General features: G+C 46.4%; 1 protein-coding gene across 3 annotated transcripts in view; it reads left to right on the forward strand.

Annotated features, from left to right (window-relative positions):
• Nucleotides 1-3,028: 3,028 nt before the first annotated feature.
• LZTS1 (leucine zipper tumor suppressor 1) overlaps nucleotides 3,029-26,156 on the forward strand; it is a 53,636-nt gene continuing 30,508 nt past the window's right edge. For 2 of the 3 annotated variants that reach the window (XM_061592972.1, XM_061592973.1), the window contains exon 1: nucleotides 3,029-3,185. The gene's annotated coding sequence lies outside the window, so the exon portion shown is untranslated. Of the gene's footprint in view, nucleotides 3,186-21,650; nucleotides 21,735-26,156 lie in introns of those variants that run through there. The other variant, XM_061592974.1, reaches the window with a different exon arrangement.

Here is a 26,156-nt window from a genome sequence, read left to right on the forward strand (position 1 = left end):
GTCCTTGCTCATAAGACAAAGGAACATTACTAAAGAAAAAATGGGAGGTGAGGGTAGGATAATATGTCAGGATATACATTTAGTGCTCCTATGTCTTCATATCCGCATGACAACTGACAGAAATAAAATCCAAAAACTTTCCCTGCAGTTAGTGGCGTTTACTGCAAACAAAACAACCTTCCGGTCACAGACTGGATTTTTGTTGTTGTTGTTGTTTGCTTGTAGCAGAAAGCCCAATTTCCCAGGCTATGGTCTGAAGGCACATGAGGCCACCACCTTTGTTCTCTCAATGTTAACACAAGAAATAAACAAATTAAAAGAGTCAGCCAGATTTGGCGACTAGAACTGGGGATCATCCTCTGTAACAGATTGGCAGGAGATTCCAGGCAGACAAAAGGAAGTACTTTATCACACAATGCATAATTATCTAGTGGAAAGTACAAGGGTGTGACGATGGCCAATAGCTTGGATGTCTTTAAAAGGGATTAGACAACGTCATTGTGGAAAAGCCTTATCAATGGCCACAAGTCACAATGGCTATATGCAACCTACACATTCAGGGGCAACATACCCCTGAGAAACAGTTTCTGGAGGGGACAACAATGAGAGAGAGGGCCACTGCCCTCATGCCCTGCTTGTGGGGCTTCCCAGAGGCATCTGATTGGCCGTTCTTGGAGCCAGAGTGCAGGACTCAATAGGTGATTGGCAGGCCCGTAGTCAGGGTGGGGGCTAGGGGGGCTGTCCCCCCATTTTTTTTGCCCTCCTAAAATGTATACAATAAATAAATTTATGACAGAATTTTTTCTGCTCTCCGACTTCCCACACCACCAAACGTTTAGAGTCAGTGTGGTGTAGTGGTTAGAGTGTTGGATTACGACCTGGGAGACCAGGGCTTGAATCTCCACACAGCCATGGAGCTCACTGGGTGACCTTGGGCCAGTCACAGACTCTTAGGGAGGCAATGGTAAACCACCTCTGAATACCACTTACCACGAAAACCCTGTTCATAGGGTTACCATAAGTTGGGATCGACTTGAAGGCACTCCATTTCCATTTCCATGGGCCTGATGATTGTTCTGGACCAGCAGGACTCTTCTTAATGTTCTTTTACTGAAGTCCTGAATGACTCTGGGAACCTTAGTGGGGATATTGGTGAATCTACTGTCCCAGCTCAATGGGGATATTGGTGAATCTACTCATACATGGGAGGCTTTATGAAACAGGCCTACTCAGAGTCCTGCTCTCATCCTAACTCTATGTGTGTGTGTGTGTGTGCGCGCATGCACACGCGCACACGTGTACACACACATGTGTGCTGGGGGGAGATGAGGAAAGAAGGAAAGACATTCTGCATATGCTCAAATGCTTATATTTTATACAAATACTTGGTATTTTACATGTGCCAAGGCTACCCACCCCACTTCAGACACAGATTTCCAAGAATCAAACCAAAAGTCCTCCTGGCTCAAATTCAGAATGTAAGAAGAGTCCTGCTGGCTCAGACCAAGGGATGCCAGTCTAGTCCAGCATCCAGTTTCCCACAAAACAGAAGGAAACGCACAGGCAGACATGAATGCAGTCACTTTCCTCCCACGGCCCTCAGTAGTGCCTTCAGGGCAGGAACCACACCAACTCCGTCAGCAGGAGGAACCCCCAAACACAGCAGGGCTCGCTTACCACATTTTGGAGTGCAGTCACCAGTGGCTTATGGCTCCATGTCAGTGAGCAGTGGAATCCGCTCTGGGTTTTAGTCCAAACTTTCAAGGAGCTGTCCATGGTGCTTCTTGAAACTTCAGACTAAAACCCAGAGCAGATTCCACTGCCCCACTGACAAGGAACCACCAGCCACCACTGAGTGAAGTACAACAAAATATCATCTAAATGAGGAGGCATAAGCCCATTAAATCCAGAATCTACCCAAATTTACCCAAACTGCCCTTGTATTCAGAGACACACTGCCTCCCAACATGGAAATTCTACCTAGCAATCACAGGCACATTGGAAGCTGCTTATCCTGAAGAGACCTTTGGTCCATCTCCCTCAGTATTGTCTACACTGACACACAGCAGCTCTCCAGGGTTTCAGGCAGGGGTCATTCCCAGCCCTACCTAGACCTGCCAGGGATTGAACCTGGAACCTTTCTGCATGTGGCTCAAATGCTGAGCTACAGCCCTTTCCCCCGATCATAGGGACACAGGGCCGGACCATTGCTCCATCTAGCTCAGAGTGGCCGTTCATTCGGCCAGATAGGCGGCCTAAAAATAAAACTTTATTATTATTATTATAGTATCAAGGACACTGGCTGGCAGCGGCTCTCCTGGCTTCAAAGCCGTCACCTCGATAAGTCGCCTCCTCGCCACCAACTAGCCGAATTCCCTTTGAAAACCATCCCTAGCCAGAATCAAACCGGCTCTGCGTCTTGACAACACAAGGTAAGGTTGGAAACACAGCAACAGTCAACCTGAGCCTAAAAAAAAGAATTGCCTATAATTTTGAATCAACGATCCGCAGCACCGCTGGAACGCTCTTTGCATTTACAACCCACACACTTCTCCCCCGCCCCCCACAGTGGCGATCGGGGCCGTGCGAGGGAAGGCGTGTGGGAGGACGGAGCGAGTTTGACATTTTGCATTTTTGAAAATGCCTTTTGCCACACTGGAGAGGTGGCGGGGGGAAAGCTGGACCAGTCTAGCCCCTTGCCCATCTGCAGCCGCTTCCCCCCTCCGCCTAGCCGCCCCAGGAGTCTCTCCCGCTCTCTCCTTCGCTCCCAGAGGGGGTGGGGAAGGCGGAGGGCGAGGGCAGCCGGCACGTGCCGGGCCTTGGGGACACATATGATGACATACCCCCCCAGTCCTGCCACCCTCTCCATCGCACGCAGGGCAGCTGCCGGCGGGTGCGCACAAAGCCTCTTCCCCGCGCGGCCAAACCCTGTGAAGCAACCAATTAGCGCCGCCTATGCAAAACGCCGCTCCGCCTTCCTCCCCTCCCCTCTCTCCCTCCCACTCTTCCCTCGCTCGCTGGCTCGCTCCCCCAATTCCGTGCAACTCCCGTCGCGGCGCTAAAGCAGCCCTGGCTCGGCCCGCAGCAAAAGGAGACGGCGGGGCCATTGCCTGGGACTTGCTCTCCGGAGGTGGCGGCAGCGCCGTCGACTGGCTGGAGCGGGGGGAGGCAGAAGGCAGCGCCAGGTAAGGGTGGCGCGTGGAGGAGCAGGATCAAGGCACACGGCAGCGGGGGGGGGGGATGAAGTGGCTGGGACTTCAGAGCCGGGATTAGCGCGTTAGGAACAACGCACAGGAAGCTGCCTTATATAGACTCCAGACCGTTCGTCCATCCAGCTCAGTATTGCCTGCACGGACGGGCAGCTTCTCTTTCAGAATGGGGACCTTCCTAACCCTCCTTGGAGGTGCCGGGGATTGAACCTAGTCTGCCACAGAGCTACAGCCCTTTCTCAAATTCAGTTGTTTACCGTTGCTTCTCTCATTCCCCCCCTTGCAAAATATACTGTGCTTGTTGTGTAAACAGAGGACCAGACGGACAAAAACAGTCTACTCAGTGCACCGCATCCGTAATGTGCCCATGCGCACATGATGTGCATCGCATGGCTTGGGTATGGTAGCAAAATTGGCCCAGGGTGGGTATAATTAACAGTATAGCACTTTGACAGCTCTTGAAAGAATGTGTGTGTGTGGACACGCATAAACCAGACATGGGGCGCACTGGCCCATCAGTACGCACATCTGTGCCCAGCATGGCTGGGAGAATGTTGTGGTTTCATGAGCCAGGAACGCAGGCACCTCAGGGTCCATGGAACACACGCCTTTGAAAATAATGCTGGGCATACTTACAGTGCCTAGCGTTATGATAATGAAACTCAGGGCTGTCATAAAACTGCCATGCCTGCACAACTAGACATTGCCTTGCACTGAGAAAGACCGTGGGTTGACCTAGCTCAGTACTGTCTGCACTGACTGCCAGCAGCTCTTTTTTAGGAACTACCCTATTTTGTGATTTTAGGATGTTTTTAATGCTGCATTTAAAAATTGTTGTAACCCACCCTGGGACCTTTGGGTGAAGGGAAGGCAATAAATGTTAATAAACAACAACAGCAATAATAAATAATAATATCTGGAAATGCCAGGGATTCAATCTGAGACCTTCTGGATGCAAAGCAGATGCTCTGCCACTGAGCTATAACACACTTGCACCGATTCCATCCTGATGAGTGACCCCGTTTGGGAAGCATAACTCAGTGCTATGTGGGAAGGACCATGCCTCAGTGATAGAGCACCTGCTTTGCATGCAGAAGGTTCCAGGTTTGGGATTGTATTCAACTCACTTTTACTCAGAGTAGACCCATGGAAATCAATGGCCATTCATTTCAGTGGATCTGCTCTGAATCAAAGTGAGTTGAATACAACCCTTCCTCTCTGGCATCTCTAGTTAAAAGGATCATATAGCAGATGAAGGGAATGACCTCTGCCTGAGTCCCTGGAGAACTGCCGCCGGAGTAGATAACACTCCACTAAATGGACAAACAGTCTCAGCTAATATAGGACATCTTTCTTTATTCTAGCACAGCTGCTATGACAATACACCATACTTTTAAAGCACATTGCTTTCCGCTAAGAATCCTGGGAACTGTAGTTTGTTAAGGGTGCTGGAAACCATAGCTCTATGAAATGCAATGGTTTTCAAGACTCTTTGCAGGGGGTCGAGGAGATGTGCTTTAAATGTACAGTGTGTGCGCAGCTTTGCAGGACATCTTGAAAGACTGTAAAATATAAGTTTTTGTGGGCCAGGTCATTGGATACATGGGAAGCTTACACCACACTAAACATCTTCGTCTTTAAGTCCTACAGGACTCTGCTGTTTTTGCTGCAGCAGACTAATGCGGTTACTCCTTTGGAATTTGTCATCTGTGCTGAAAACTGTTGGCTTGGGAGAAAGAGTGGATTTGTGTATGCTGGGAGCATGATGAAAGCTATGGCTTTTGTTGATTTTTCCCTCCTATGGTGTGCCTACTCGGCACCCCCCACCCCCCAATGCATACATAATGAAACTTACTTCTGGTAAGATGCATGGAGATGTAGATCTAGAGCTGTTGATTGGTTTTGTGACATTGTATCTTTTATGTGCTAGTGGAATCGATGTGAGGGATAACATGCCTCTGATAAAATGTCTGTGTGGCGAGGGATAATATGCCCAGGATGTGGTCATCTTGATGTGGTCAGTGCACATTTCAATCTATGTTAAGACCCAGTGCTGGATGCCCCCCCCCCGAGGTTTACTTGCAGTTAAGCATCCTTAGGACTGCAGTCTTGAGAAACTGATGCCTGTGTGCAGAAAATAAGCTGGCCATTCATCGTGTAATGTCTTAACTGACAACTGTCTGTGGGGACCAGCAAAATGCTGCAAAATGCATTGTGCATGAAACAGTGCTCACTCTGAGTGCAGAGGCTCATCCTGGCATTTTAATATATTTAACCCGAGTGAACAGATATGGACCTTTCCGGATGTTCCATTTTTAATAGCAACAACAATCTCCTGGCAGAAAAGCTAACCTTCTCCCTCCCCCCACCCCACCCCACCCCACCCGGTCCTCTATTGCGTGTGGATAGATGGTGCTATTATTGCTGAATATTCATTGTGTGCACATTCTGAGTATACCTTAGCTCACATGCATATTTCTGGTTTGTTTTGTAAACTTGAGCCAGGAAGAGAGATGGGAGGATTTTGTCATTTATACCCCTGTAGATGTCCAGGGTTTTAGCACCTATCAGCCCTGCTGCATTCTGCAAGGCATCAGTTCTTATAGTGCATCTGGCAGTTTTCACTTTTTGCATCAGGGAACTGAGACTGCAATCCTAACCCAATTTACCTGGGGTTAAGCCTCACTGAACTCAATGGGACTTTCTTCTGAATAGACATGTATAGGATGGCATCATGATGGAAAATATGCATACTGTAAAACCAATGAACACTCTTTAACAAAATGTTGGTTTCAAAAAGTCATTGCTAAGGGGAAAGCCTAGGGGTTTTGTCATCATCTGGGTAAGTCCTAAAATAGGAAGCTGCCTTATACCCAGTCAAACCATTAATCCATCTCGCCCAGTCTTGTTTACACTGACCGGCAGCAGCTCTCCTCAGCTTCAGACAAGGGAGATTCCCATCCTTAACAGAGAGATACCAGGGATTGAACCTGGGATCTTCAGCATGCAAAGCGGACGTTCTCCCACTCCTTTCTTTCCACCTCTTCTTTGAAAACTTTCCCATGGCGGAAATCCCTACTCCCAGCACTGGAGAGGTAAGATCTGAGAGGCAGGCAGGGCAGTTACAGCTTAGATCAGCCTTTCCCAACCAGTGTGCCTCCAGATGCTGTTGGACCACAATTCTCATCAGCCTCAGCCAGCAGTGCCAATGGTCAGGAAAGATGGGAATTGTGGTCCAACAACATCTGGAGGCACACTGGTTGGGAAAGGCTGGCTTAGACTGTGCTTTCCAGGGGATGATCTGGTAGCTCTCAAAGAAAATAAAGAGATGGGAATGCAGGACTGTGCAACAGATAAGACCTGATTTCTGCCTCTTGCAGAGGCATGTCATGTAAGTGGGGACCATCCAGTGTGCCTGCTGGCATGGCATTTGTGTATAAGTCAATGCCTCTACTAACCTGCACTTATGTGAAGAGGGAAAAAGGGGAGTTATGTCGTTACTGGAGGTAGCATAGAAATCAAAGAGACAGGCAGGGCTAACCAGGTTTTTGAAAGTCCTCGCCTGGAGACATTCTTAGGACATGTGTAGGGACAAGGGACAGTGTGCCAAGCCATTGGCTTCTTTTAAGAACATGAGAGCCGTGCTGGATCAGGCCAAATTCCCACCTAGTCCAGCATCCTGTGAAGAACATTAGAACAGCCTTGCAGGGCCAGGCCAAAGGTGCAGCTAGTTCAACATCCTGTTAGGAACATAAGAACATAAAAAAGAGGCTGCTGGATCAGGCCAAAGGCTCAGCAATCTGTTCTCGTAGTGGCCAGCCAGATGCCTCTGGGAAGCCCACAAGCAGGGCCTGAATGCAACAGCGCTCTCCCCATTTGTGATTCCCAGCAACTGGTATTCAGACGCATACTGCCTCCAACAAGTGAGAGAACATAGCCACTGTAGTAGTAGCCATTGATAGCCTTCTTCTTCATGTGCCGTGCTGGATTAGACCAATGGTCCATCTTGTCCGACATCGTGCTTCTTACAGTGGCTAACCAGATGTCTCAAGGAAGCCCACAGGCAGGGCATGAAGGTTGTAGCCTCTGCTGGCTGCTGCTCTGTAGCAACTGGCATTTCGAGGTATAATGACTCTGAATGTAAAGTTTCTCTCCAGCATCTATAATTGCAGTGAGTGGGCTCATGTCTGCCTTTTGGCTATTTCTTTTCCTTGGAGTATTGGCAGTTCAGAATGTTGTTGACCCAACAAGAAGAGGTGGCTCTCCAGCTGTTCTTGGACTACAACTCCCATCATCACTCACCATGGCCTACACTGGCAGGGGCTCATGGAACTGGACTCCAACAAGGTCTGGAGGGTTACAAGTTTCCCGTCCTGGGTGTTTTGCAGTTTGTCAGCTCTCCTGTCTGGATTGTTGTGTATAGCGGAATGAGAAGTTGCTGGAGGTTATGATATTGAGGCCATTGGAGCATAACTACGAGAGTACTTGCTTGATTTCATAAGGCACTAATGGCAAAGGCGATATCTTTCTCCAGCCTTTTTTGTGATGTCTGCAACCAAAAAGGACTTTCTTTAGAGGAGCTTTTTTTGCTGTCCTCAGAAAGATGGGAAAGGCTGTAGCCCAGTGGTGGAGCAGCCACTCTGTATGCAGAAGATCCCAAGGTCAACCCCCTGCATCTCCTGGTAGAGGATGTCTCCTGCCTGAAACTCTGGAGAGCCACTGCCAGTCAGTGTAGACATTATTGAGCTGGATGGACCAGTGACCTGACTCTCAAGATGATGATGATGATGTCACTTTTCCCCCAGAAAGGTGAACTCAAAGCAATTTACGCTTGTTTTTAATGTTTGTTCTTATAAGAACAAGAATAATCCACCAATAATATCTATAAGAGCAAATCCAACTCACTAAAAATTAAACAGAGAATGAAGGTCCAGAGGCCTGGGAGAATGTATTTGCCTGTCACCTAAAAACAGATAGTGATGACGCCAGGCTTTCCTCCATGGGGAGAGCATTCCATAAATGGGGACCCTCCACTGAAAAGGCCTGTTCTCATGTTGCCACTCTCCGCGTCTTCCATGGAGGAAGGCACACACAGAAGACATATACAGCAGCTTCAAATCTTTCTGTACTTCTTTGTTGTTAGAGATTTGGAATTATGAGATTGTGGATGTAAAGGCAGATTTAGCGGATTTTAGAGGGGTAAATGTGATACAATATCTGTGCAGAATTGCCTGATTTACACGGCAAACCTATACATGTCTCCTCAGAAACAAGGCCCATTGAGTGCAGCAGGAATTACTCTCAGGTAAGTGTGGATAGAATTGCAGCCTTAAGCAGTTATACATTGCAGGTGTTGTCATTTTTAACTGTCTTCTGCATTTCTGTGTTACATAATGTTGTTTTGAACAGATGTAGAACTTGCTGGCTAGAAGGTGGTGGCAAAATGCCAACTGTCAGAAAGTTTCTAGATGTCAGGATCTTATGCTTGGTACAACCCAGTGAACAAATATACATCCTTGAAATATTAAAATTTGCAGGTTAGAACCAAAAAAAACCTATGAAGCTTTGAGACATATTGTTAACATTTCTAGGGTTTGGGTTGTTTAAAAAAACACAACATCAGTGATGCTCATCCAGCTTTATACTATACATATTTCCCAGCTGATTTTGGGCTTCCACCAATCTGTATAAGAACATAAAAAGAGCCTGCTGGATCAGGCCAGGGGACCATCTAGTCCAGCATCCTGTTCTCACAGTAGCCAACCAGATGCCTGTGGGAAGCCAACAAGCAGGAGCAGTCTCATCTCCTGTCATTTCCAGCAACTGGTATTCAGAAGTATACTTCCCCCGATGGCGGAGGTAGAACACAGCCATCAAGGTTAGTAGCCACTGAAAGCTTATCTTCCATGAATTTGTCCAATACTCTTTTAAAGACATTCAAGTTGCAGGTCATGACTCCCTCTTGTGGGAGCAAATTCCATCATCCGTTTACGGTGTGAAGAAGTACTTCTACTGTCTGTCCTGAATTTTCCAGCATTCAGCTTCATTGGATGTCCCTGAGTTCTAGTGTTATAAAAGAGGGAGAAAAACTTTCTCCATACCATGCATAATTTTATACACTTCTGTCATGTTCATCTTTTCTCTAAACCAACAGCCCCAAATGTTGTCACCTTTCCTGATAGCAGAGTTGCTCCATCCTCTTGATCTTTTTGGGTTACTTTTTCTGAACCTTTTCCAGCTCTTCAATATGCTCTTTGAGGCGAGGCAACCAGAACTGTACACAGCATTCACAGTATCCACTGTGGGCAGAGCCAGTGTAGTTTATGCCATTTTTGTGAGCCCAGGCGATGTCTCCATGCACAGTTCCTCCACTCTACAACACTTTGTTTTGGAAAGGAATGTTTCTTGCATGTCCATTGTTATTATTGTATAGCATCCTTAATGTGTATTTGTTGTTTTTTTTGTAATGAGCCTTATGTGTGCTGCTTTTCAGGGAAACAAGAATTAGAAGACAATTCTCTGCTCTGCATGTAGCACTACAGCATCAAACTATGAGGATTTTCTTTAGCATGTATTGGTTCTATTTGTGGCCTGGTGCTTCCCCTTGCAATTGAGATCTAGGCCTGCTGAGATGACACCCCATTCCTTCCACTTAATGGCCGAATTGCAGCAGAGTCATGGCCTCTGTTTCATGACACAGTTTTTTCCCCTTCCAAAACTGAATTCATCTATTATTGTTGTTGTTGTTGTTGTTATTATTATTACATTTGTATACCGCCCCATAGCCGAAGCTCTCTGGGCGGTTTACAACAATTAAAAACATTAAAAACAAATATATAAATATACAAATTTAAAAACACTTTAAAAAAACAGCAAAATGACTTGGGCTGGCCCTGTCTCCAGAGGACGGAGTTAAATTTTAGCGTGAGACTTCAGAAGGAAAGAGGAATACTATTTTTGACGGGTCTCATTCATCAGACTACTGGAAGGCTTCCCCCAAAATAGCCCAGTGAAGACTGTAGTGTGTGCCGGGCTGGGGTGGGATGAGGGTACGTTATGAAGTCAGCAGATGGAGGAAGGTACCGGTGGGCGCTTTAAGAGGCATCATGCATTTTGAACTGGGCCATAGCATTTGAGTTGAAAATGAACGGCAAGGGAAAGTTTAAAAGCCACACACACACCCGCCACTCCTCAAAATCATAATCTCCTGAGGTGGCTTGACAATCAATTCAAGTTGCAGGAAACCAGATAGAGTTTGGCCTGTGACATATAGCCCCTGTTAGTCATAGAATTCTGCCTTTTACCAGGTCAGCCATCTAGCCCTATATTGTCTGCTCTGGCTAGCAGCAACTTCCCAGGGTTTCAGCCAGAGAGTCTTTCCCATCATTTGCTGCTACTGGAGACGTCAAGGATTAAACCTGGGACCATCTGCATGCAAAGCAGGTATTCTGCCACTGAGCTATGGCCCCTGTCCTCAAGCTTCCAGCCAACACCTGTCATCCATTGTTTTGGATCAGGTACATTCTTAGCACTCACACACCCCAATTGGGGGAGATGGGGGATAAAAGGAAATCTGAAAGGGGATTTTAAGGCTAAAGACTAAACTGCAAACAGTCTTTGTGGCTTAAGGCCTCCATGGAGGCAGAAGGTGCGAACAGTGCCCAAGAAAGGCCGTGATTATCCAGGCAATCATCTGTGTTTTTCAGATGTGCTAAGAGGAGGCTGCAATGTGATCGGTCGGAGTAAGAGCAGATGTGGTTTCCGTGGAGTGCACCACCTGGAACAAAAGTCCTAATGAGGCAGTGCTATCTCGAATTCCTGATAGAGCCATGCCAGATGCTGGCTGAACACCTCGCTTCATAATTATTGCTGGAGTATAGCTTGCCAAGCAGGTCTAAGCCTTGCCGTCCTTTAGGCATAGTCACTGAAGCGTTGAGGCATTGTTTGCACACGGTCTTGATCGTCGGCTGGCATTGGTTACTAGTACATGTGATGGCCTATGACCTCCACGATCAGCACTGTAAATGTCTCTGGTGCTGAGGACATAGTATTACCTTGTTTTGGAAATGGCAGCGTTTTGAAGAGTGGTCATTTTGTTTCCTGCTGCAGCTTACTGCACAGCAATGGGCTCTGGTGCTGTAGGGAAAGGTCCTTTCTGCATGCAGCTGTACATGTCAGGGCTGTGGAGTCGGAGTCGTGGAGTCAGAGCCGGGAGCAATTTTGGGTGGAGTCGGAGTCAGAGTCGGAGTCGGTAGAAATGTACCGATTCCGACTCCGACTCCTGCATAAATGGCAAATGTATATTAACTAGTAATAACAAATTTACTGTAGTAAAATGGTAGCACAAGGCATTTCATCACCACCACGTGAATCCAGAGCTTGGAAAAGTTACTTTTTTTAAACTACAACTCCCATCAGCCCCAGGGATTGGGCTCGTGGGAGTTGTAGTTCAAAAAAGTAACTTTTCCAAGCTCTGGATTCACGTGGTGGTGATGAAATGCCTCGTGCTACCATTTTACTACAGTAAATTTGTTATTACTAGTTAATATACATTTGCCATTTATGAAGGAGTCAGAGTCGGACAGCAGAAAAACAGAGGAGTCGGAGTCGAAGGTCTGGCGAACCGACTCCACAGCCCTGGTACATGTACTGTAGTGCATACACAGGACCTGCAACCCCAACCATCCAGGGATCCAGATTCCATGGAGAAAGCCTTTTCATATGCAGCTGTAAACACAAAGGCCTCCTATCTGTCACCCCTTGCGCTCTGTACATGGATGATTTTGCCAGTGGAACAAGTATACCGCTAAGTGACTTTAACTTAGTGCCACATTGGATACAATCCAATATTCCAAAAGTTGGCCTTTGTACAACAGAGAGAGAAACTTAATGGTAAACATTAGCAGTTCAAAATGAAGACAGCTGACTAGATAAGCTGTGGAATCTCTTTGCTCCAAGAAGATAGGGCAAGTAAAAGTCTTGGACATTTGGGGTATCAGATATCTTGCCTCAGGGTCTGGGATTAGATGACGCATTTGGTTCCATCTCTTCAAACCCTGATATCCATGTTATCTGTTTGCCTTATCACCCCTTCTTTATCTGTTTGCCCCAAATCAGGTTTTGCCGTTGTTTTTCTTCATCTTAGTGCACTGGGTACAGTGCTGTGAAAAAGTATTTGCCCTCTGTCTGATTTTCTGCATTGTTGCATATTTTTGGCACTGAATGTTGTCAGATCTTGAACCAAAACCTAATATTAGAGAAAAGGGAACCTGAGTGAACAAACAACACAACATTTTGATACTTCATTTATTTATTAAAGAAAATTAAGCAACACCCAGTGCCCCTGTGATTGTGCCCTTGGACTCAAAACCTGGTTATGCCACCTTTAGCAGCAATGACTGCAACCAAACGCTTCCTGTAGTTCCTGATCAGTCTCTCACAGTGCTGTGGTGGAATTTTGGCCCACACCTCCATGCAGAACTGCTTTAACTCAGTGACATTTGTGGGTTTTTGAGCATGAACTGCCCCTGTCAAGTCCTGCCAAAACATCTCAGTGGGGTTTAGGTCTGGACTTTGACTAGGCCATTCCAAAACTTTAAATTTCGTGTTCCTCAACCATTTTGATGTACACTTGCTTGTGTGTTTTGGATCATTGTCTTGGTGCATGACCAAGCTGCACTTCAGCTTCAGCTGACAGATGGATGCCCTGACGCAGAATTCTCTGATACAAAGCGCCATTCATGGTCCCTTCAACAATGGCAAGTCATCCAGGTCCTGATGCAGCAAAGCATCCCCAAACCATGACTCTGCCATCACCATGCTTGACTGTTGGTATGAAATTCTTCATGTGAAATGCAGTGTTTGGTTTTCGCCAGACATAACAGGGCCCATGTCACCCAAAAAGTTCCATCTTTGACTCATCTGTCCATAGAACATTGTTCCAGAACTCTTGAGGATCATCCAGGCACTTTTTTGGCAAACTCTAGACGAGCATTCATGTTCTTCTTAGTGTGCAGTGGTTTGTGCCTTGCTACTCTGCCATGAATCCCATGTTTGCACAATGTCTTCTGATGGTGAAGTCATGAACACAGACCTTGGCTGAGGTACGAGAGGCCTGCAGATCCCTGGATGTTGTTCTGGGGTCCTTCATGACTTCCTGGATGATTTTATACCTTGCTGTTGGAGGGATTTTGGCAGGATGGCTACTCCTGCTGTCCCAAACCTTCTCCATTTGGTCAATATGGCTCTGACTGTGGTTCGGTGGAGCCCCAGAGCCTTAGAAATGGCTTTGTAATCCTTGCCAGACTGATACGCATCAACAACTATTTTCCAGGGGTGTTCAGGAATTTCTTTGGATTGTGGCATGATGTGGCTTTGGAACCTGTGTGCTGGCAACTTCAGTCTGATGGCAAGGGCCAAAGTTAGTCAGATTTATGTTGGGTAGAGCTGGCCCAAATCAGGCCTGATGGTTTACCAAGGTATTCCAACATCTGACCCTAACAATCCCTTTCATTGGGTTGAGTTAACTAGGGGGGGGCAATTACTTTTTCACAGGGGGGCATTGGGTGTTGCTTAACTTTCATAAATAAATGATATAAGTATCAAAATTTTGTGTTGTTTACTCAGGTTCCCTTTTCTCTAATATTAGTTTTGGGTTCAAGATCTGGTAACATTCAGTGCCAAAAATATGCAACAACGCAGAGAATCAGACAGGGGGCAAATACTTTTTCACGGCACTGTATATATTTGCCAGGAGATTTGAAGTCTTTGTGCTGGGGGAGGTGGGGGGGACAGGAAGTACAAAGCATACTTAAAAAGCAGGGTAAATTAAGATACATGCCTGCACAACTGTGCTATTATTTAAAGTTCTCCTTCCGTAGCTCAGTGGCAGAGCAGAAACTTTGCATGTCAAAGGTTCCAGGTGACATCTCCAGGCAGGATTGGGGATAGTCTCTGTCTGAAAGTTTTTCTGAAAGCTTGGAGAGCTGACAATAGTCAGTGTCAGCAACACTGAGGGAGGAACATAGGCAGCCGCCTTATACTGAGTCAGATCACTGGTCCATCAAGCTTAGTATTGCCTGCACTGACTGGCAACAGTTCTTCAGGATTTCAGACACGGTTTTCTCCCAATCCTACCAAGAGATGCTGGGGATTGAATTTAGGACCATCTGTATATAATGCAGCTTCCTATGTGAAGGTAAAGGCAGCTAGAGTATGCTTCTGTGAATGAACATTTGGTGAGATCGATGGGAAAAAAATGGACTGCCTTCAAGTTGAAGGCTACCCTATGAATAGGGTTTTCATGGTAAGCAGTATCCAGAGGGAGTTTACCATTGCCACCCTCTGAAGCTAGTCCTCCCCAGTGTCCTGTTCAGAGCGGGATTCACGAGGCTGAGACGAGGGTGCAAAAAATTCTTGTTTTATTAAAGTAATCGATACATCAAAGGCAGCGCGCCTCATAGGAAACCCTATGCTAACTCACTACAATTTCCTGACTACACTCTAGACATGCTCTGCAACGTGTGGAAGGAGTTGATTCAGTGCCCAATTCTGAGCATGGCAGATTTAAATAGGGAAGGTCTTCGAGCGTAACCTCTCACTCCTGCGCACGCATGCCCTCTGCCCCGTCCGCTTCTCCAGACATTGTGTACGCGGTGAAGGGGGGCGAACATCCAAAGCCTCATCAGACAGAACAGGTTCCTTATCAGCAGGCTGGGGAGCAGTGGGCAGGAAAGTGTCGGGCGTCTCTAGGACCCTGCTTGTTGAAGGAGGAGTTACTGCTTTCTCAGGAGCATCCCTTAATGGTCCCGGGGGTGTGCTTGGAGGCTGAGGGCTGTCTCCTCGGAGGGCAGGGCTATCCATGGGAACTGACGGGGCGGCAAGCTCGCTCTCCTCAAGGTTGGGACTAGCCTCAACAACAACTGGAACGTCCATGCTTTCTAACTGCTGTGGCACCTGAAACTCATGCCTTCCCCCTCCCCGCTCCTCATGAGAGGGCCTGGGCTCAACACCCAGCTGGCTAGGGCCTGCTCAGCTTGCCACAGCTGCACAAGACAGCCCCTTCCTTGTCCGCAACTGGGGTGGCAACTAGGCTCCTTGGGACTATGCAGCTTGCCCATGGCTGCACAGGTGGCAGGGCATGTAACCCCTGAGCCACTCACCATGGAAGTGATCTTTAGCTGGCCCTTGACACCCAGGAGACACGAGAGGGGATTTGAACTCACAGTCTCTGGACTCCCAGCTAGGCTCTCCTCCCCACTGTGCTATACCAGCTGTGTGGTGAGATCAACAGCTGGTGCAAAATGAGATCTGGTGAATTATGGGACAAATAAGAGGAGAGGCTCATGAGCATTGTTTAAAACTTGGGTGGGGAACCTCACACCTGGGGGACAAATGCAGCCCTCCAGGCTTCTGTGTCTGGCCCCTGGGACTTTCCTAAGGCCACACCCCTCACTAGCCCACCTTGCACCATCCTTGGCTGCAGTGTGTCCTTGAACACTAATAATGCTTCTTGCTTGCCTGAATGGAGAAGGATGGAGAGTTTGTGTGAGTGTTTGTACCAACAAGCCTACTGTGCAAAGGTAATGTTCACTTTCATTGTTCTGCCCACTTTTGCTTCTGGACCCGCCCACCAGTGGCATGTGGCCCCCAGAAGGTTGCTCAGAAGGGAATGCGGCCCTTGGGTTGAAAAAGGGGTCTACACCCCTGGTTTAAAAGAAGCCTTAACATAATTGGCACAAAGAAGTGCATGCAAAATATGTCTACCCAGCCTGCAAAACGACACCGATTTGAAACCGAAGCACAACTTCAGGCCTCGCAGTGAATGCAGTTGGATAGCACTTGATTGCGTGTGCAACCAGAATAGCACACTTGCACACTCTGTCCCCCAGAGACTTGCGCGTCCCAGCCGTGCTGTACTGTACCCTTTATCCTGGCAGCTCATTAGCTGTTGAAACCACCCGGTTCTCTGTTTGAGGCAGCCCAGTCCCTGACAATCCCCCCTCCACTTGGCACTGCAAGCTGCTAAATTGGGTTTAACTCACTGCACTCCCACCCACCACCTTAGTCACTCCTTTTTGGCAAGCAGGGCTGAAACCTGGTGGGAGGTTGATAAGCGCTCGTTTTCTGGTTGGAAACTGGCGGTTTAAAAGCTACCGGTTTTGTGGGGAGAGAGGGGGAGAGGGGAGAAAACATTGCAAGCTGAACTTGAGCCCCAGTGCAGCAAAGAAATGGTTGCTTTCCTCATATTATTTTGGAAAGTGCGAATTGGACAGATTCGGTTTTAAAGGTGAACTGCGTTGAATTTCTCCCACATCACACCTGCCATCGCAAATAACAGGCTTTGCCCTGGAAACAGCTACAACTATGCCAGAGTTCTCACAGTTGCTCTCCATGGGTGGGGCTAGCTGGCTCAACCTTCTGGCTCCTCAACAGGCTGTAGTTCCCAGGTGCAGGAGTAACAGCATAGAAACATAGGAATCTGCCATATACTGAGTCAGACCATTGGTCCATCTAACTCATGATTGTCCACACGGACTGGCAGCAGCTTTCCTGGGTTTCAGGCAGGGATTCTCTCTCAGCCCAACCTGGAGATGCTGGGGATCGAACCTGGGACCTTCTGCATACAGAAGTGTTCTACCACTGAGCTGTGGCCCTTCCCAAATAAACATATAAATGTGGAAAGCTGCCGTATACCCGCTCAGACCATTGGTTCATGTAACTCAGTATTGTCTACACTGACCAGCAGTGGCTATCCAGGGTTTTCAGACAGATGGTCTCTCCCAGCCCTACCTGGAGATGCCAGCAATTGAACCTGGGACCTTCTGCATGCAAAGCAGATGCTCTTCCACTGAGCCACTTCGTAAGTGCAGTAAAGAAGGGCTGGGGAGGCTACAGTTGGTATTCACCTGTCAGTACTGCGACCTGCCACTTTTGTCGATACTTTGGTTATGTGTCCAAACCATAGATTGGTTTGTCCACAGTAAGTTTTTTTCCTCTGGAATTGACGTCATTTTATTCACTTGCATTCCATCCCTCCTTCTGCATACTGCTTCTCTTTATTTTCAGATCTGATTAGTGGTGGGTGGTGATTTGTTTGTTTGCTTGCTTGTTTTGCATAAAACACAAATGCCGCCTGTCTAGTGTGGATGGGCAAAATGCTGTGCTCCATGTTTCCTTGCTATCTAAGGTTCAACTGGCTGGGTCATGGGCTTTTCAGCTGTGGCTTCCAGGTAATAGAGCGCATGCCCCAGGAGTAGGGACAGAGGAGAAATTCAATTTAGTTTGCGTTTAAAGGCGAACCTCCCACATTCACATTTTCGAAACTATCTGCGGACTGAAACACTGCCCTGTCCACTGATGACCTCTGAGGCAAGGAGTGGGGCTGAGCAGCTGGGACTCCCTGAGTTTATGATACAGGCAAGTCTTCCCTCGCTAGTCATTGGCCGTTACAAGAGTGTGGATTTGGGCTGAATATTCGGAGAAGCCTCTTGTAAAAGCAGCTGAGCAATGAAACCAATTACCAAGAGGGATGATAGACTCTCCCTCACCAGAGTGCATCAAACAGAGGCTGGGCAATCAGTTATTAGTGGTACTATGCTTTGGATTTCCTGCACTGAGCTAGATTGAGGAGGTTGGATTAGTTGCCTTGCAAGCCCCATTCAACTGTGTGTTTCTATAATCAGGTCCATGTGCTCTTTCTCTCTTCTCATCACTGTGAGGCTGGAACTTGTGCTTTGGTTTCAAATCCATGTCGTTTTTCAGCCTGGTAGACATATTTTGCATGCAGTTCATTGTGCCAATTATGTTAAGGCTTCTTTTAAACCAGGGGCGCAAACCCTTGTTTCAGCTCCAGGGCCACATTCTCTTCTGAGCAACCTTCTAGGGGCCACATGCCACTGGTGGGCGGGTCCAGAAGCAAAAGCTATAGTTTGCAAGAAACAATGGCTTGTGCTTGCTTGGAAAAACCACAGCTTCGAACCATAATTGGATCCTGGTTGCAAAACCTGCCCTTCCCTATCCAGTGGGAAGCCAGCAGCAGTGAGTCATCTTTAAGGGCAGCCCTGCATAAAGCACATTGCAGTAGTCAATCCTAAGCAAAGGATCAAACCGTCATCTTGACATAGGAGTGTTCATATCGAACCATCAATTAATAGCTGTTTTCTTTAAAGTTATCCTTCTCAGACATTGTTCCATTCCATAGCAACGTGTTTCAAGGACCAGCTGTGTGCTGGCTGAACCCCCCCCCCTTTATAGTTCATTTTTAAATTTGCTGCAGAAGGAGTGCACTCTGATGTGGGTTGAATGCTGCATCTAGAGATGAAGCTATAGTCTCAGCGACATGAAAGAGCATGCTGTACCCTGGAACCAAGATGACAACATTGCTAGGGGAATGTTATATGAGAGTGTGAAAGGTCAGAAGAGACAAATATAGGGAGGTTAAGACGGGGTGGGGGATTTCAGGCCCAGAGGCTGAATGTGGTCCTCCAGCTTCTCTGTCTCAGGACTCTCCCCAGGCTATACCCCTCTTCAGACCGCATCCCTGATATGCACCCTCCTCCAGGTCTTTTGCCTTTTGAGGAAGGGCCACTAGCTCAGTGGTGGAGCACCTGCCCAGGTTCAATCCCCAGCATCTCCAGGCAGGGCCGGGGGAGAGAGCTGCTGGAATCCTGGAGACCCGCTGCTAGTCAGCACAGGTAATGTGGCGCTATGTGGACCAATGGTCCGACTCAGTCTAAGGCAGCTTCCTACATTCCTGTGCCTGGCTGTAATGCACCCCTGAACTGTGATAATACTTCTTGCTTGCCTAGTGGTGCTTCTCAGTGGTGGCCCCCGAATTGTGGAATAGTCTCCCCGAGGAGGTACGCCTGGCGCCGACACTATTATCTTTTCGGCGCCAGGTTAAAACCTTTCTCTTCTCTGAGGCATTTTAATCTAAGTTATTTATGTAAATGTTGTAATTGGTATTTTAGATGATGTACTTTTATATTTGTTATATTGATCTTGTAATTTTATTATTGTATATGTTTCTATGTTTGCCGCCCAGAGAGCTGTTTGCTAGTCGGGCGGGATATAAGCTGAATAAAATAAATAAATAAATAAATAGATAGAGAGATGTGAGTGTACTATGTATGAGAGTGTAATATATGTGTGTAAAAACCTCTGGGCTTTAGCATGGCTGGACTGTATCCTGCTGTGCAAAGGTAAGAGTTGCCTGCAAGACTTCACCATGGTTGTCTCTGGCCCCACTCACCATCACGGAGAATTCCCCATGACAGAACGTAGCCCTGAGACTGGGGGGGGGAATCCTCACCCCTATCCTAAGAAGAGCCCTGCTGGATCAGGCCAAAGGTCCCTCTAGAGTCCAGTAGTCTGCTTCCCATGCTGCTTGCCCAAAGGGAAGCCCAAAAGCCCCCCCATAAGTGGTATTCAGAGATGCATTGCCTCATAACATGAAGGTTCACTATAACCATCGTGGCCAATAGCCATTGATCAACAAATTTATGGAGAATAGGCTTTCCGTGCCACTGGCTCCATCAGTCAATGATAAGAAGTACTTCCTTTTCTCTCTCCTGAATCTACTGCCATTCCATTTCATTTGGTAACCCCAAGTTCTAATATTAAAAGGGGGTGGGTGGGAGAGAGAGACTATCCACTCTTTCTAAACCAAGCATACTTTTATGCACCCCGTCCTCCCAAAAACATTTGTTTTCTCTTAAGCTAAAAGGTCCCAAATGTGTTTGCTCCAACCACTTATAATTTGGAATGCGCTTTTCTGTAATTTTTTCCTGACTCTCTGATACCCAGATTTGAGATGGGATGACCAGAACTTTGGAACACTGTGGCCCAGTTTGGATGATGGTGTGTTTTCTTGGCCAAGATATGAAGAAGCCTTTTGCCTCCACATGCAGCCCCTTTGTTCCTCTCTTCACAGCATGAACAATCAAAGCAGGAAGCTTCTAATTAACTATATCTTCTAGTTTTGTCCCAGTGGGGAAACTATAGTTACTGACTTAAAAACAAACCAAGATATTATACCAACTTCAAACCATGGTTCAAGATCCTAGCTTGTCCTCAACCTGATAGCCATAGTTTCCTGGTTTGAACGAATCAGGAAACTGTGCCTAATTAGAGATTTCTTGGTTTGATTGCTTGCTTGAACTGTGAAGGAAGGAGCAAAGGAACTGCATGTGCAGATGAAGACTTGTTTGTATCTCAGCTTATTACACTGAGATCCAAACATGTACTATGTGTATAGTTTTGGTTGCTCCTTCTCAAACTGGAAAAGATACCAATTGTGCCTCTGGCTGGGCACAATGCTGTTCCCAGAAGGAAAGCCAGAATCAAGTCAAGGGGGATTCTTTCCAAGAGAATGTCTGCCCATTGTGCCACTAAAAAACTGGGTCCTGGGATACGATGATGATGATGCATTCTGGTGTGTGACTATGGACTAGTACAGGGTTTGGAAACCTTTCTCACCCCAAGGGTGGCATTCCCTCACGGCTAACCTTCAGGAGGGAGGGGTTCACATAGCAGCAGTGAGTGGGGCAGGTGCAAAAGGGGTGTGGCTAATGCAGAAGAGGATAACATCACCCTTCTCTGTCTGTCGGTCTCTCTGACACACATGCACATGTATTCTTACATATCCACATATAACACCTCCCCATATCCGTTCTCACATCTAAGACTTTTATTCCAGTCTGTATCTGCATTGGATTTGACATTGTTTTTATTATCAAATCACTTTAAAATGGTGCACAGAAAACAATTCATAAATGGAGTGAAGTAATTAACAGATAAGACACACATAGTTCATCCATTCATTTATACCCAGTTGTTCAAACTATCTCTCTTTTTTACACATACACACAGAGAGGGAGAGAGATGTGACTGGCGTGAATTAGAAGAACATAGGAAGCTGCCTTATACTGAGTCAGAACTGTTAGTCCATCTAGCTCAGTATTGTCGACACTGATTGGCAGCAGCTCTCCAGGATTAAAAGACAGGGCTCTATCCCAGCCCTACCTGGAGATGCCAGGAACTGAATATGCCAAGCAGGTGGTCTTCTACTAAGCTACAGCCCTTTCCCTAATTATCTGAGCAAATGCCCTTTGGCGAGTCATAAAACACAGACAGGGAGCCTTCCTCTGCTTCCCATGAGGAAGCCCCATGTCCTGTTCAAGTCCCTTGATGGAGACCCTGTGAGTGTTCACTAGGCTTTTGGCAGTGCTCAGGCTGCTGGGTAATGCAAGGGACTGGACGGTTACAGCTTCATTGTCCTTGGTGCAGAACAAATTGAGCTAATTAACCTTGGGGCTACTTGCTCCCACTAAGGACCCTTCGGTTCTTATTTTCTTTCATGAGCAAATGATCAGATCCACCAATCACTCCAGAAGTATTCGCTGCTTGCAGGAAAAGGCAGGAGCAGACTACAGCAAAACAGGGAGGTTTTAGCCAAATAAGCACAGCCAGATCCCGAGGCCCATAACTTCTGCTAGCCAGTCTACATGACTATTTGAGGCAAAGGTGGGTTCTTTTTCCTTGGCTTACAATGTTACATTGTGTATGTGGTCAGTGGACTGAAACTCTTTTAAGAACTGCTGCCTGAGTTTGCTTGCTTTCCTTCTCCCTCCTCACCCTTTTTCCTTTTGCGCTGTGCTGTGTCTTTCAGACTATAAGCCTTCTTTGTAAGCCATTCCAAGGGCCTTTTTGGCTGAAAGGCAGGGTAAAAAATGCTGCAAAGGTAAACGTCTGTGTCCTTATTGCACAGTATTATACAGCCACAAGAGTGGCTGTATACTATAGCCAGCATGGGTTTTTCACATTCTGCAGTGTTAAATTGAAAATACCCCCATGCCATTCTGATGCTTCCCAGAAGCTCATTTCAAAACAAAACCTTATAACACTTATAGTCCTGAACTCAGAAATGCTTGCTTAACAACCCTTTAAATTTTCATGGCAATACACAAAACAGTCAGAGGGAATCAAGAGTTCAAAGTGTAAAAAGAGAGAGAGAAAACACCAGACCCCTGTTGGACTTTTTTCTGAGTTCTTATAATCTGTTGAAATTAATTAAAAATTAGACATGTTCACAGAGTACCTGTAATCCTATTACTGACCTTGCCCCATGCTCTGACCCTCATCTTCTGCAGTTTAAAAGTTAAAAAAATGCCTGGCTGATTTTTAATTAATTTAAGATATTTAACATTAAAGTGAATGATAAGCCTGGGCAGAGTGAGTGAAAAGGCAAAGTAAGCAGCGACTGCAGCAGCTTTTGCGGGCGGCAGAGAGAGAGGGAGTGGGCGATGGGGTATTAAAAGAAAGCCTGCCCACGAGAAAAAAAGCAAAGCAAAGCACCTACAAGGAGAAGTGCAACACAGCTGAGAGCATTTTTCCTTTCTTTGGGGCATTATAATTGGATTGGGTTAATCCGGATTTAAAGGGGAAAACTGCGTGATAGCTTCTGCTTGCCTGCAACATCATGTGAACATGCAAATTACATGGGGATGTAAATAGCACCACACAGACACTAAATCGCTGTATAGATGAGCCCCTGGTCTCTGCTCTCAGTCTGGCTCATTTTAATCTGGGCAAGGTGGGGCCTAATTGTCCCCAGCTACAAAGGCTGCTCCAGCTGCTCAGTACCTAGAAATAGGAAACATCAGACAGAGGGTATTAGGATTAGGTCTTGTCTAGAGGGCAACATTTATGTTGGGAGAAGATGTACTATTTCAACTACTATTTGGATTATATGCTTGTATTTCTTTTGTTAGGTCTTACTATGAATTATGAGTGAATTCTTTAATCTTAATGCATATTTTTAATACAGTAGGGCCTGCTTTTCGGTGGCCCGCTTTTCAGCGTTCCACTAATACGGCAGCTTTCAATTAGAGCAAGGCCCCACTCATACGGTGCTTGTTCCGCTTTTACGGCATTTTTCAGGTGTCAGGCGCCATTCTATTGAATGAGTTCCGCTTTTCAGCAGGTTTTGCTTTTAGGCAGGGGTCTGGAACGTAACCTGCCATACGAGTGGGGCCCTACTGTATGAGCTGTTTTTCATAGCCTATTCATATTTGTATGACCATTTTAATTTTGTTATACCTTATAATTATTAGGGCATTATCAGGAAATATTATATTTTATTATGTACATTTTCTGATGTTGCTAGCTGATGACTGTGGTTTGCCATGGAAAAGTGGCATGCAAATAAGTTATGATGCTGAGGGTAAACACTGAGGTCAGGGGCTGGGAATCTCAGTCACAGAGGCCAAATGCTGGCCTGTCTATCTAGCCCTCAGAACTCTCTGCAGGTCATATCCTATCTTTCTGGCCATGCCTCTCCCGAGCCTTGCTTTGCACCTCAGGTTTCACCTGGTTGGTACATTGTTCTTCATATTATTACTTGCAACACAGGAACATAGGAAGCTGCCTTATACTCTCCAAACCCCTCTACTTGGCCTTTGGGACTCTCCCTAGCCACACCCCTCCCTGCCCCTGCTTTTGCATACACCTTGCGTGTTTTTGTCTGGCTGGAACTTGTCCTTGTACCCTGATAATGCCTCTTGCTTGCCTGAATGGAGGATAGCGAGGGATTGTGTGTGTGCAGAAACTAGCTGACTGCACAAAGGTAAAATGTACATGTGTTGCTCCGCCCACTTTTGGCTATGGCCCCTCCCTCTAGTGGTACAGGGCCCTTGGAAAGTTGCCCAGAAGGGATTGCAACTATTAAACTGAAAAAGATTACCCACCCACAGGTCCTTTCTTCATCAAGACAGTAAAAGGGAGGGGGGTTATTAGCAGTTCTTTGACAGAGGTCAGTGGCAGCAGTGGCATCGATGAGCGCAAGTCCAAGTTTGGGCAACTCAGCAAAGTGCTCTCCATGCCACAACCTTATCTGGCAGCTTGTAGCTGCCTAACCCCCAACTTAGGGCCCCCAGAGGAGGTATCAGCACCAGGACGGAGCAGTTCTGGCAACTGCTTAAGGGTGCAGGACCTGGACATTGAGGGAGGATGTTAAAATGCTCTGAGTTATGGCTGGGATGCCAGTTTGACTGACTAGGCAAATATTGTCAGTTAACTGCTCATTGTTTGATTACCGTCAAATTTTCTGTGAATGCCCTCCTACAAGAACATCAGGTTGTCATTTGATAGCAAAGGACAGAGTGAGGTCTCCTTACTCTGCAGAAATCTCAGTATGCACACATGAGCACTTAACAGGTGCTTGTGAAGGCAATCAGGCTGGCGGTCATAAAGAATAGGACCTTTGCAGCAGTGGCCCTGCAGATGTAGATCTCATTTCTGCTTGTAGTCAGGCAAGTAACAGCTCTTAAGGCTTTCAAAAAGGCCTTGAACACGCATGTTTCACATGGTCTTCAGTGATTTATGTAAACTGGGCTGCAGAAAGGTGCTTTGATCTTCCTCCTTCCTGCAGAACCTTTTGGCTTTTGGGATTAGCAAAGGGGGCCCTCTCGGTAGGTCCATTGCCTTCAGAAGTTTGGGGGGTAGTAGCCCAGGAGTGGGCATTCACTGCAGCAGCCCCTCAGCTGAGGAATTCCCTCGCCACAGAGGTGTGTCTGACTCCTGTCTTCATTAGGTCCTACCTGGGCCCTAATGAAGGGCGGCCAATAAATATAACAGTAGTAGTAGTAGTAGTAGTAGTAACAACAACAACTGTGACATTCCTGTGTCTCTGGGATTACCACCTCCTGATTCCCAAATGCCTGGATCAGGAAATCCCCAGGAAGTCTGCCTCATCCTGTGTCAGATATGCCCTCTGAGCCACAAGCTTCAACCCCACCACCTTTCCCCCAAAATGTAATCTGTTGGTAAAATTGGTATAGGTGCAGAATAGGACCTTAGTATGGTAGCACTCTTGACCAAGCCGACATGTGGAATTTTGAATCAAACAGATAAACTTTATAAGATGTTACATGTGATAGTAAATGAATAAGTTGTTATTGTCCCTATCCTACCTACCTTTCCTACCCCACTAATCCCAATGAAATCCTCCCTCAAAACTCCAGCCCTTCTATCTAGATGTTCTGTTCTTGAGCCCTAATCCTGTCTCTATCTGTCAAACCGCAATGGCTTTTCTCTTTAAACTCCCCTCCGAATTCTCACTCACACACCCCTCCCACTTGTCAGTTGTACCTCATCTGCACCTACTAACATTCTATTAAGACTTTCTTACCTGAACACAATTTCAAAACAGTTTTAAACATATAAATAATTCTGATTTCATTACAATAACAATGTAGTTTTCATCGTATGCTGAAGACACAGCTTTTTACATTTGACACCTGACATATACTTTTAGGACCCACACTAATCTTTTAATTGTAATTTATATTAACAGATTGTTAATGTTATATTTTTAAATTGTTGAGACTAGCTCTGGGACCTTATGATGAAGGGCAGATAAGATCTTTAATAAATAATAAAAATAGCATTTATGTTTAGTCCATCTTTCCCCAGTCAGCTGGCTGGGACTGATGGGAGTTGTAGTCCGGAACATCTGGAGGACACCAGGTTGAGGAAGGCAAATTTAATGTATGTTGGGTTGTTGATGATCTTGTGCTGGTTTTTAGCAGTAGTATGAAATGGATATTTTACATGGGTGGTATTCAGTGCTAGCCTTTCTCAGAGTAGACCCACTGACTAACTTAGGCTCATTAAGTTCAGTTGGTTTACTCTGAATAGGACTTAGCTGAATATAGCTCAATGGTTTTAAAGTATATGATGACTCTGCTTCCATAATTGGAGGCTGTATGCTTCTGAATACTAGTTGCTGGAAACAGCAGGAGGGGAGAGTGCTCTTGCACTCAGGTCCTGGTTGTGGGGTTCCCATGGGCAACTGGTTGGCCACTATGAGAACAGGTTGTTGGACTGGATGGGCCATTGGCCTGATGCAGCAGGCTCTTTTTATGTACTTGTGTTCTTATTTCATTG

The sequence above is a fragment of the Rhineura floridana genome, chromosome 12, assembly GCF_030035675.1.
Source record: "Rhineura floridana isolate rRhiFlo1 chromosome 12, rRhiFlo1.hap2, whole genome shotgun sequence".
NCBI lineage: Eukaryota > Metazoa > Chordata > Lepidosauria > Squamata > Rhineuridae > Rhineura > Rhineura floridana.